The 13822-nt window shown below is 36.0% G+C and overlaps 1 non-coding gene across 1 annotated transcript; it reads right to left on the minus strand.

Annotated features, from left to right (window-relative positions):
• Positions 1 to 7260: 7260 nt before the first annotated feature.
• On the minus strand, positions 7261 to 7367 carry LOC131176160 (small nucleolar RNA R71). The gene has a single exon (XR_009146285.1). It is a non-coding gene; the product is annotated as a small nucleolar RNA R71 (small nucleolar RNA).
• Between the last annotated feature and the right edge of the window lie 6455 nt (positions 7368 to 13822).

Here is a 13822-nt window from a genome sequence, read left to right on the forward strand (position 1 = left end):
ACAAGTAGTTAGAAGGAAGCTCAAAATTTAATAATGCTGAAGGCCTATGTTGGTGGTGTTGCATATCTTTTCGGTGGAAATGGACCATTAGTTGAGTTGCCCGTAAGGTATGTATTTTTCCTTCAAGAAATTATTGTGTGTTTTCTATGTATGTATACGTTACTCACATTAATGTGAGTTTAACTTTTCAAATTTTATGAAAAAACTAAATTTGTGAGAATAACAAGTGCACTAAAAAATGTATATTGGAATTTGCCCTCCAAGTGATCAATTATGGTAATTTTTTTTGGAAAAGAAAAATCAAATGGTTCATATATTTTCAGTTGAAGGTCAAATAAATTCAAAATAAACTTTTGAGCTAAATAAATTCTTGTATTTTTTAATTAAAGTTGAATAAATCCTCAAATAATAAAAAAATTATTTTTTTAATAATAAAATATTAAAAATAATAATTTTAATATTAAATAATTTTTGTTAATCATATCATTCAATTTCTTTTTATTTTTAAATTTTATTTTAATTAAAAATGATAAATAATTTTTAAAATTTAAAAAATTATATTTTATTAGATAAGAATTTATTTGATCTTAATTAGAAAGTATATAGGGTTTATTTAACACCAAACTTAATTTTAAATTTGTTTAGTACTTAACTGAAAAATACAAGAGTATATTCAGTCTTTTTTTTACTAATTTTTTTTTTACTTCTGTGATTTTTTTTAAAGATGAGTGAATTAAATTTAATTAAATAAATAAATAATTAATTAATTAATTAATCTAACATAGAAGGTAGACGAATTATTGTGGTTTTATCTGGCATCATTGGCGGCTGTGGATTGAGATCAACGAATGAACTCATAATAATTGATGGATATTTGGAAGATGGAAAGCACTAAATGAGATTCTAGTTTGGTAATCACGCCTGTCATAAAAGGAGTGGGTAAAATTTGATGGGATCAATGATGGGTTCAATGGGATCAAAGCGAGTGGTGGGATTAACTTAGTAGGTATGTCATTGTTTGAGGCTGTTGATGATTGGAAGATCATTTCGTGTGTTTAATTTCTCAGCACTCAATCATTAACCGAAGCCGAACCCGAAAGATCCTTCCCTTTTCATTTTTAGCACATACGGCTAACGCGTGGCACATATCCCGTCGGCAAGGCCATGCCACCCTGTTCACTGTCATGCGGAATGCTGGATGTCTGCTTGTAAATTGTTTGTGTAAATTGATTTGGTCTCAGATTTGTGCCTTCCATACCTGGTAAAGCGCTATACGATAAGTTATAAATTACAATATAAAGTATATGATGCTTACTCTCCCTTTGAATTGAGTGTAAAATAGTTTACTAAAATATGGTGTTATATGATGTTGTATGGCATAATATAATAATTATTTTTAATATGTTTGAAAAGATGATATGTTGCAGTATATTTTAATAATATTTTTTTATTTAATTCGATAATGTAGTATGGTAAAGTAAAACAGAAAGATTATTAAAATACTCTTTAACTGTTTTAAATATATAAATAATTTAGAATATATATTTTTTTAAAAAATATTAATTTATAAAGAATTGCTTATAATAGTCATTAAAATTATAATTTATTAAACTTGATAATTTATATTTGTTAATTATGTATGGGACAAAGAGATAATTTTATTAATTATATATGAGCAATTTTGAAATAAAAATGAGTGAAATTATACTTACCCACTGATTTGATAGTTTCAAAAACTTGACAAATCTCATGATTTTTTAACCATAGAAAAATCATGAAATATCATGACCATGATTTACTATTCTTCCCAAACACAATTGAGAACCGTACCCTACATTAATAAACCATGGCTTACCATGATCCAAACAGGGTGTTAATGCTTTTAAGCACACAAACTAATTTTCTGCCTACACACCCACTTGAAATTTGCAAGAGAACATTACATTGATGGCCATAAGACTGCAGAATGATAAGGGAAAACTTCAACAACTAGCTGTATTCAAGAGAAATGTGATGAAGATCGATGGAGATGTTTCCTAGCTTTAGCGTTTAATTTCATTAGTAATTATCTCCTTAATTATTTACTCATTACGAAAATTTAGGTAAAATCTATGATTAAGGACTACCAATAACATCTTAAACCTAAAATTATTGAGGTTTGGAATGTAATATGCAATTATGCAAGAACTTTTCTGATGCTACTTGACTATGGGGCGTTCGCTCTTCCAATCAGTATAAGGGCTCTGGCCCATGAGTCATTCCCACGGGGCGTTTGCCCATTTAGCAGGAAAAAGGGCGCTCCCCCATAGACAATACTCGTCCACAGACTATGCTCACCCAGTTGATCTAAGGACACTCAGACAAAGGAGACTTCCCTCTCCAAAAGATAGAAATTCGAAGTGCTCGCATGAGGAGTTAGAATCCCAATAAGAGAATGACTCCCAAATCAATCAGAACTCTATCACCATGGTGGATTGAAATATTCGGAGATCAACCTCTATCATGACTCAACACTCCTAATCCTAATAGGAGTCTAACTAGTACTTATATACATATATATGAAGATTAGCAAGTAGAGGAGGGCTAACCTTTATTCTCTCAACTCTACTTTCATTCTCCAAATTCTCAATACTGACTTAGGTATCAAAGCGATGGTCAACTAACCCACCCAGTGCTTTCCTGTTTTGCAAATCTATATCCGTGGAGATTCCTTTTACAGCATCATTGGCACTGTCTGTGGGATACCACCAAATAATTTTTTGTGATTGCTATCATCTCCACCAAATCATGGCTTTAGATCTACCAACTGAACTACCAATTGTTGAAACACCACCCACCAGCAATGGCACAACCAATGGTGCTATAGTTGCAAACAATGTCTTAGTGCAACTTACACTAGAACAGATGCTATAGTGAATCAAAGAATTAAAAGTTGGAAATTTAGGCCTAAAAAATCAGGCCATAACTAGATAATTTTAGGGCCCCAAAAAACAATGCAACAGTTCGAGTCAATGAAAGGCCAAATTCTGATTCAAAGAGAAAGGATAAGGAGGACTCAGAAGTTAATTCAGCCAAGAAAGGTCTTGATTAGAGATTGGTCTAGGCTATTGAAAGGACAAAAGGAGATTACTCAGGAGGACGATTTTGGGGTTAGTGACTACTCCCCTTTGACAGAGAAAATTCTAGCTGAGCCATTTCTTGCAAAATTCAAACTCTCGAGTTTGGACAAATATGACTAAAAAACTGATCCTCGTAGCCACCTTGCCAATTTTTAAACTACCATGCAACTCCAGAATGTTAATGATTTCGTCCTCTGCAGCCGTCTACCTTAACTGGTATAGCACAAAGATGATACCAACACCTCCCAACAAATTCCATCCAAAACTTTAATCAACTAGCAAGTGACTTTAAATAGAAATTTATCACTTGCATCCCACCTAAAAAACTATATTTTGACTTACAAAAGATCTAGCAAAAAGAAGGGGAAAGCCTCAGGAGTTACATAAACTAATTCAATTACAAAGCCATATAGGTGGAAAAACTAAACCATGAGACTGCTTGTGAAGTCCTGAAAAAAGGTTCCAACAATGTTAAGTTTGTCGACTCTTTGATAAAAAAAACCTTGTACGGACATACTACCAGTTGATAGAAAGGGCTCAAAGATACATCCACCTCGATGATGAAAGGTAGAGAGAGAGGCAGACCAAAAACCTGATAAGGGCAAGGATCCGGCTGAGGAAAAGAGGAATATCTCTGAGAGTTGGTCTCACTAAACTAACAAGGGAAGGGAGAGGTTCAAAAACTATACCCCCTGAATGAATCTTGATCCAGAGTACTGATGTAGATCCAGAAGAATGGGGAGTCGGTAAGATGGCTTGGAAAATTAGAACCTTGCCATTCTAAATCAAGAGATCAAATCAAGTTTTGTAGATTTCATGATGACTATGGGCACACCACGAATGAATGTAGATAGTTGAAAGATGAAATTAAAAGGAAGGTAAAGGATGGTACACTTAAGTGTTTTGCAAGGCACGATGACCGATATTTTAGCCCTGAGGATAGGAGATGCAACCATAAGGACAAAAGCAAGTCCAAAAGACAGCAAGACCAAATGAGGGAGAGGAATAAATCTAATAATGAAGACCTAATCGACGTAATAAACATGATAACTAGTAGCCCTTTCGTGATCAAAGAAGAGAAAAAGAGAGACTAGACTTTCGATGCGTAGTTGAACAATTATGCCAATCTCCCATCATATTTGGTCTTGAAGATGATAAGGTTAGTCGCCCACATGAGTGAGATGAGACTTGGTGGACATTGAAAGCTCGGTTAACCTTCTCACCTTGGATGTGTATGAGAAGTTAGGGCTTCAAGTAAAAAATCTATCCAAGGTCCCTTACCCTTTAGTCGGTTTGGAAGATAAATCAATACCAGTGGTAGAGATGGCCAATATTACAATAGTCCTGGGAGACAAGAAGCATAAGAGGGAATTGTATGCTGAATTTGTTATAGTGAACATCCCATTCTCTTACAATGCCAGCCTCAATAGACCAATAATAAGTGATTATGGAATAACAATCAACACGGGGGATGTTATGTCTTAAATTACTTGCAGCTAGAGGTATAGCCATTTGCAGAGGAAGTCAAAAGTCCCCACAGAAATGCTATAGACAATCAATAAAGTTGGTCGGTCAAATGACTTTGCCCATCAAGTTATTGGAGCAACTAGAAAAAGTATCTCCCGAACCAGCCGACGCAGTGTCAATAGTGGAATTTGAAGAAGGAAAGAAAGTCAGGCTAGGGACAGCATTGGAAGGGCAAGCCAAAAAAGATGTGATTCGAACTCTGGCTCAGAGAATTCAAACTTTTGCTTGAAGCCCAAAAGATGTATTGATGCATGCATTTAATATCATCATTTAGGAGTAATTTTTGCACATAATTTACCCTTGTTCATTATTATTATTATAGATATTAGTATATATTTAGTCAACTTTACAATTTTCACACTTCTTAGTTTAATTTTTGGAATTTATTTGTTTTGTAGGTTAAATTTGGAGAAATTTGATGTATTTTGATCAGAGTAGCCATTTGGAGGAGATTAAAGTCGAATTGCAAAAATTTTGAAGTTGAGTAAAATGGTAGAGCGACACAACTGCGGCAAAGAGTTAGCTTATGTCGCAGGTTGTGTCGATCGTCAGATATTCAGGCCGAGGGCGACACAACCCGCAACACAACCCACGACACAACTGACTCGGCTTATGTCATTTTTACTGGAAATAATTGACGTGGCATTTCCGTTACTCCAGCTTTTTACCTCACTTTCTCTGGAACCTTCCCCCTTTTACCCATTCTAGGGCAGACCCTTAGCCTATATAAAGCCTCATTTTATCATTTTCTTTCCATAGAGAGCAAGAGAGGCATTTTTGGCAAGATTAGAAAGAGAAGGAGGGAGCACTTTCTGCATTTTTTTTCCAGCAGCTGCAGATCACGTTTCTGCACTTTTCTGCAGCAGATTCTGCTGCATATTTCTGGGTTTTTCTACCCTTGAGCGTATATTTCCATTATTTCTTCATTTATACATTTGGGTTTGTCATTAAACAATGATTTGTGAGTAGTTGATTGAGATTCTAGAGATGGGTTTGTAAATATTGATTTGTATTGTGGTTTTGAACTGATTTAGCCATTTAAATGGGATTTGTTACATTTTGATTTATTGCTTGTGAGCTTGTTGCCTTGCTTGATGAATGGGCCCTCATTAAGTTAAGCTTTAATCCTTAATAAATGGACTGAAAAGTGAATATTAGGGATAGATAATCTTGCAATAAACTTTATTTTCTTGGTATTAGAGATAAGCTAAGAAGATTAAGGGGAACTTTCCAAAAATCAATTAGAGCTTTAAATGGGTTTTTGTTAGGTTTGAAATACCGTGAAAACAGGGTTTGATTTAATGAAAACCAACTTTGAAATGCTTGAAAAATGTTTCAAAAATTTAAGAATTGATTTCCCTCAAAATTGCAATTCTCATGTGTTTGGCTAAATTAGGGATAAACCACATGCAAACAATATTGAAAATTCAATCTCTAGAATCAATTTAATTTTCATTGAATTTAGATTTAAATCCTCCAAATCATTTAAATAGCAATTTCAATTTAAATCCAATTTAAATTTAAATACAATTTAAATCCAATCTCTAGAATCACTTTAATTTTTATTGAATTTAGATTTAATTCCTCTCAAATTTCATAAATAGAAATTCCACATTAATTTTTGGTAATCTAGTTTAATTAATTTTAGTTAATTGTTTGATTTAGTTTTAATTTCTCAAATACCAATTTTAATTCCAAATTTCATTTTACATTTTTAATTTTTGTCTTAATTTGAAATTTCATTTTACATCTTTAATTTTTGTCATTCTAATTAGCTTATACTTTTATTTCCAATTTAAGCACAATTCCCTGTGGGATCGATATCATTTTTTTAAAACTATACTACTGTGACCCGTGCACTTGCGGAAATCACCGTATCAAGTTTTTGACGCCGTTGCCGGGGAATTGTTTGTTTTTAAGTTGGATTTTAATTGTTTTAAGCTAATTAGAATTTTTATTTTCTTTTATTTTCACTATTGTTCCTTGTGTTTTTCAGGTACTTTTCTTGTTTATGAGACGATCGAAAAGCACAAGTGATACTGAATTGTTGTTCAATCCTGAAATTGAAAAATTCTGTCGAGCCAACAAAAAGGAATACAAAAGAAGAAAAGAAGCAGAAAAAGAAGAACAACAAAGATTTGAGCAAGAGGTGACAATTGAAAATATGGAGAATCAAAATAGAGCTATTGGTGGAGACAATGGAGGAAATGAGCAAAACGGGCAAAATGCAGTTGCTAATCAAAATGATCCTCAAAGAAGATCCATGTTGGATTATGCTTTTCCTAGATGTGCAGATGTGAGAGATAACAGACCTATTATTGGAGCTAATCAATTTGAGTTAAAGACTGGTCTCATTCAAATGGTTCAGAATTCACAATTTGGAGGTAGTCCACTTGAAAATCCTCATTCTCATTTGAAGAAATTTTTGATGATATGTGGTACACAAAGACAACCTGGAGTTTCAGATGAAGTTATTCGGCTCACCTTATTTCCATTCTCTCTTCGGGATTCAGCATTGGAGTGGTATGACTCACTTCCACAAGCTATTATAGCTACTTGGGAGCAGCTATCTCAAGCTTTTCTGTCTCAATTTTTCCCACCTGGGAAAACCACTCATTTGAGGAATTTGATGGTAGCTTTTAAACCAAGAGATGATGAAACTTTGTATGAATCTTGGATGAGATTTAAGGAGCTTGAAAGGCAATGTCCTCATCATGAAATACCCAAATGGATGATTGTTCAGAATTTCTACACGAGTTACTCGACCATAAGAAACACAATTGATTCACAAGCAGGAGGAGATTTCATGAGAATGACAAGTGAAGAATGCTATGATCTATTAGAGAAGATTGCTCATAATACCCATTTGTGGGGAAATCCTAGAGCACTTGAGCCAAAGAAAGCCGGGATTTATGAACTTGACTCAGTTAGCTACATGAACGCAAGATTTGATCAGTTGACTCAGCTTCTTAGTGATTTTTGCACAAAGGCAACAAACTCAACTCCTACAACTATGCAACAAGTTGCCTTCACAGATGGAACCCAAAGTTGTGGAGTTGATTACTCTTCTTATGATGATGATTATTTGCAAGAACAAGCTGCTTATGCAGGAGGTTATCAATAGAAACCTATGGGAAATGCTTATTCTAATGTGAACAACTCAACATGGAGGCCACAAGCAACTTTTGCTCAACAAGGCCAAAGCTCAAATCATGCTCATAACCAGCAGTTTATGCAGCAAAATAGGCCTCAATTTCAGTCCACAAGGCAACCACAAGCTGGATATCAAGCAAGAGCACAACAATCCCTTCCACCTCATGAACCGAAACCAACCTTGGAAAGCATGATGGAGAAATTTTTTGCTGAACAAAGCAAGATGAATAGCAAATTGGAGGAAGAAATGCAACACATGAGACAAACCATGGATCAATTACAAGTCCACAACCGCATGTTGGAGACTCAATTGGCGCAACAAGCAAGCTCATCAAGAAGCAATTCCTATGGGAAACTACCTAGCCAACCACAAAACCCTCATGAACAATGTAAGGTTGTAACCTTGAGAAGTGGTAAAAAAGTTGGTCAAGAGAGTGAAAACAAGAGAGAAGAAAAAGAGAGCATAAAAGAAGAAAATTCAGTTGAGAGCAAGAAAAATGAAAAAGAAGAGGAAAGCAAAAGTGAGCAAGATGAGGGAGAGAAACCATACATCCCACCTGAACCTTACAAGCCCACCCTTCCCTACCCTCAAAGATTCATCAAGCACAAGCTAGACAAACAATTTGGCAAATTCCTTGAAGTGCTAAAGAAATTGTATATCAATGTGCCATTCACTGAGGCACTATCCCAAATGCCAAGTTATACCAAGTTTTTGAAGGAGATTCTTTCCAACAAGAGAAGGCTAGAAGATTATGACACAATCAACTTGGGAGAGCAATGTAGTGCTATAATTCAGAAGAAGTTACCTCACAAACTCAAAGATCCGGGTGTGTTTTCCATTCCTTGTCATATTGGTGATAATTGTGTGGCAAATGCCTTATGTGACCTTGGAGCTAGCGTCAGCCTAATGCCTCTTTCAATATATGAGAAGTTGAATATGGGAGAGTTGAAGCCCACAAACATGTATCTCTCATTGGCTGACCGTTCAATTAAGTATCCGGAAGGCATTCTTGAAAATGTGCCTATCAAGGTTGGGAAATTTTACATTCCGGTGGACTTTGTCATTCTAGATATGGAAGAAGACACAAAAGTTCCTATCTTATTGGGAAGACCCTTTTTGGCAACAGCTGGTGCATTAATTGATGTAAAGGGTGAGAAATTGACACTTAGAGTGGGAGATGATCAAATGATTTTCAACATCAATCCAGCCATGAAAAGGAAACATGAAGAAGTTGAGTCTTGTTTGCGGGTAGACATAATTGATGAGATTGTTCAAGAGCATTTCAGAAAAAGCTATCCACAAGACCCACTTGAAAATTGCTTAGTCCATGGTGGGAATATTGATGATGACAATCTCAACATAGCTGCTTTTGCACAACACTTGGAGAGCTTTCCACCACATCCTGAAGCCACAATTTTTCAACTTGAAGAAGTGCAAACTTTGGAGATCAAACCACCATCATTAAAGGTAGAGGATGCCCCAAAGGTAGATCTTAAACCTCTTCCTTCCAACCTTAGGTATGCTTTTCTTGGACCAAATGAAACATATCCTGTTATAATTAATGCATGTTTGACTGATATTGAGAATGAAAAATTGTTGAGAGTTTTGAGAGAATATAGAAGAGTTTTGGGTTATGCAATTGATGATATAAAAGGAATTAGTCCAACAGTTTGTATGCATAGGATTTTCCTTGAGCCAAATAGTAAACCTTCCATTGAACACCAAAGAAGATTGAATCCTACAATGAAGGATGTTGTGAAAAAGGAAGTCCTAAAATTACTAGCTGCTGGAATTATTTACCCTATTTCTGACAGTGAGTGGGTTAGTCCTGTGCATATTGTACCAAAAAAGGGTGGGGTGACAGTTGTTAAAAATGAGAATAATGAATTGATACCCACTAGAACTGTTATAGGTTGGAGAATGTGCATAGACTATAGGAAGTTAAACAATGCCACAAGAAAAGACCACTTTCCCCTTCCTTTTATGGATCAAATGTTAGAGAGATTAGCCAAGCATTCATTCTTTTGTTACTTAGATGGATATTTTGGTTTCTTTCAAATTCCAATACATCCTGATGACCAAGAAAAAACTACCTTTACCTGTCCCTATGGCACCTTTGCATATCGAAGGATGCCATTAGGATTGTGTAATGCGCCTGGCACATTTCAAAGGTGCATGATGGCCATTTTTTCTGATTTTATTGAAGAAATTATGGAGGTCTTCATGGATGACTTTTCAGTATATGGCACTAATTTTGATTCATGCTTGACTAATTTGTCTAAAATCTTGCAGAGATGTGCTGATAATGATCTGGTGTTGAATTGGGAGAAATGCCACTTTATGGTCCAAGAGGGAATCGTTTTAGGGCATTTGATCTCAAATAGGGGAATTGAAGTGGATAGAGCTAAAATAGAAATTATTGAAAAAATGCCACCTCCAACCACTGTCAAAGGAGTGAGGAGTTTTCTTGGACATGACGGGTTTTACCGGCGATTTATTCAGGATTTTTCTAAACTTGCTAAACCCTTAACAAATCTTTTGAATCATGATGTTAAATTTGATTTTAATCAAGATTGTATGGTTGCTTTTTGCAGGTTGAAGATGGCCTTAACAACAGCTCCTATCATGCAACCCCCGGATTGGACTTTGCCATTCGAAATCATGTGTGATGCAAGCGAGTTTCTTGTTGAGTATCCTTGGCAATGGAAAGATAGGAAACCTTATGCCATTTACTATGCAAGCCGAACCCTTGATGAAGCTCAAGTTAATTATGCCACAACTGAAAAGGAGTTCCTTGCGGTAGTATTTGCACTCAATAAATTCCGTTCTTATTTGGTCAACTCAAAGGTAATAGTTTTCACTGATCATGCAGCAATAAGGTATCTAATAAGCAAGAAAGAGGCTAAATCTAGGTTGATTATATGGATTTTATTACTTCAAGAATTTGATTTGGAAATAAGAGATAAAAAGGGTGTTGAGAATGTGGTGGCTGATCACCTTTCTAGGATAAAAACTGAAAATAAAGACGATGAAATTGTGCCAATTGATGAATTTTTCATGAATGAGCAGTTGTATGTGTTGAATTCTGCACTTCCATGGTTTGCTGATATTGTGAATTTCTTGTCTTGTGGTGTCTTGCCACCTGATTTATCTTGGCAGCAAAAGAAAAGATTCTTGCATGATGTTAAATTTTATTCTTGGGAAGAACCTCTTTTGTTTAGGAGATGTAATGATGGAATAATTAGGAGATGTATACCAGAGGAAGAAATACATGATGTTATTTACCATTGTCATTCCTCTGAATATGGTGGTCATTTTAGTGTCTCAAAAACTGTTGAAAAAGTCTTGACATCAGGTTTCTATTGGCCTAATATGTTTAAACATGTGAGAGACTTTGTAAGCAAGTGTGATAGGTGCCAAAGGGTAGGCAACATTTCCAAAAGAGATGAGATGCCCCAACAGTCCATATTAGAAGTTGAATTGTTTGATGTGTGGGGAATTGATTTCATGGGGCCATTTCCATCTTCTTATGGGAATAAATATATCTTGGTAGGGGTGGATTATGTATCTAAATGGGTAGAAGCTATTGCTACACCTACCAATGATGCAAAAGTTGTGGTGAAATTTCTGAAAAAATTTGTATTGACCAGGTTTGGTGCCCCACGTGCCATAATCAGTGATGGTGGTAGCCATTTTTCAACCACCAATTTGAAAAATTGATGAGAAAATATGGGGTAAAGCATAGGATTGCCACACCATATCACCCTCAAACAAATGGCCAAGTAGAAATCACAAATAGAGAAATCAAGCAAATCTTGGAGAAAATTGTCAATAAGTCCAGAAAAGATTGGTCCCTTAAATTAGATGACACTCTTTGGGCATATAGAACAGCATTTAAAAACCCCATAGGAACTACACCTTATAGGTTAGTTTTTGGGAAATCATGCCATTTGCCCGTAGAGTTAGAACATAAAGCTTATTGGGCCATTAGAACAATCAATTTTGATTTACAAGCTGCTGGACATAAAAGACTTTTGCAACTTGATGAATTAGAAGAATTGAGACTTGATGCTTATGAAAATGCTAAGATCTATAAAGAAAGAACAAAAAAATGGCATGATAAGCATATCAAGAAAAAGGACTTTAAAGAAGGAGATTTGGTTCTCTTATTCAATTCAAGGTTAAAATTTTTTCCAGGAAAATTAAAATCAAGGTGGTCAGGTCCATTTAAAATTTTGAAAGTTTTACCTCATGGTGCTGTGGAAATCTTTGGTGAAAAATCGGGTAATTTCAAGGTAAATGGGCAAAGGTTGAGGCATTATTCAGCTGGTGAGCCAATTGAGAAAATAGCAACTTGCTATCTTTCTCATTCTCCATGAAATTTTGAGTAAGTATGGTAAAGCTAAAGACCTAAACTTAGCATTTTTGTACATAACTCAAAATTTTTCATTGATTCTTTATATATATTTGTTTTAAATTTTTCTATACTCCTTATTCAGAGTTTGATATTGTTCTAATTTCCTTGTGCAGATGGGATGCAATGCATTGCAAGCAAATGAGCAATAAAAATTTTATTTTTAGCTTTAAATTTTAGCTTTAAATTTTAGGTTTTAAATTTGTTCACTTATAATTTTCATCTCTCTTTTGTTGAGTATTTGCTGGTTCATATTGTTGGATTCATTGCCCTTTTGGTTATTTTAAGAGAAAATTTTTCCAAATTTTGACATCTTGGTTTAACAAGAAAATTATTTGAATATGGGTGTGTGAATTGGAGCTTTGAAAAATTATTTTGTGCGAGTATTTAATGAACACAACAAGTTGAATAATTAGAATTCATGTTATAAAGGTTTAATCATTTAAAATCTAATTTGTTTCAATTTTTTAGGTGCTATGAAATCCGGTCATTTTTGGGCAGCAGACTGCACAACTTGCGACATTACCGGGTTTGCTTGTGTCACTGCTTATGACCGCTGGGCACACTTTTGGGCAGATTGTTGCACAACTTCCGACGCAAACCCCCCTATCCTTATGTTCTAACTTGTGTCGCCTGTTTGTTTTGCAGGATAACAACTTCCTTCACCGGAATGGGCCAGTAGTAAAACCCAAAAGCCCACGCCCAAAAAAAAAAATTAAAACCCAACCGATTAAAAAACCCAAAGCCTACAAGCCCGAAACCAAACCTAAAACCAGCCCAACCGACTAAACCCCAATCCCCAAGCCCACAACCCGTAAACCCATAACCTTCTTCTCCCTCCCGACATCGCTCCCGACACAACCCTTCCCTCCCGCCGTCGCCTTCATCTTCACTGTCGCCGAAACCTTCAACTTCTTCCCATATTTCATCCTTTTCCAATCACGTCCCTCCATTTCGCCATGTTCGACTCCCCATTATCATTCGAAAACTCGCCTCCCCACTCCTCACACCCGTCGCAGCCCCAAGGCACCCCACCCATGCACGCCGACCCATCGCCGGCCCATTCTGTTGATGCTCCAATCGCCACACTCAAGAAGAAAAAGGCGAAAAGCATTAAACCACACAAATCGACAGGCGGCGTCAAGCGGAAACAACCCGAACCGGCCACACAACAACCCCCAATCCCGCCTCCAATGCCCGCCGCGCCTGCTGACCGACATGGCATTCCGAAATCAGCGGTCAAGCGCCCCGGTACATCTAAAGGTAACCTCGCATTCCCCTCCTCTTTGCCTACTGCTACACATTGGATATTACCTACTGCCGACATGAAGAAAAATAAGGCAAGAATTGTAGCCCGACAAATGGTTCAAACTCGGTATTTGGATGTGTCTACACTCAAATCCTTGAAGATTTATGATGAAATGCAGTCTCTGTTAGATGCTTTAGGTTGGGTGCGATTTGCACATAAACAGGAACTGGTCTACCCCATTTTAGTGCAGGAATTTTTGGCCTCCCTGTCCACTAATGAGCATAAACTTGCCTTGGATAATGACTTGACAATCCATTTTAGATGCCTTGGTCAAGATAGGGTCCTGTCTATGGATAATT

This window comes from Hevea brasiliensis, chromosome 18 (genome assembly GCF_030052815.1).
Source record: "Hevea brasiliensis isolate MT/VB/25A 57/8 chromosome 18, ASM3005281v1, whole genome shotgun sequence".
Lineage (NCBI taxonomy): Eukaryota > Viridiplantae > Streptophyta > Magnoliopsida > Malpighiales > Euphorbiaceae > Hevea > Hevea brasiliensis.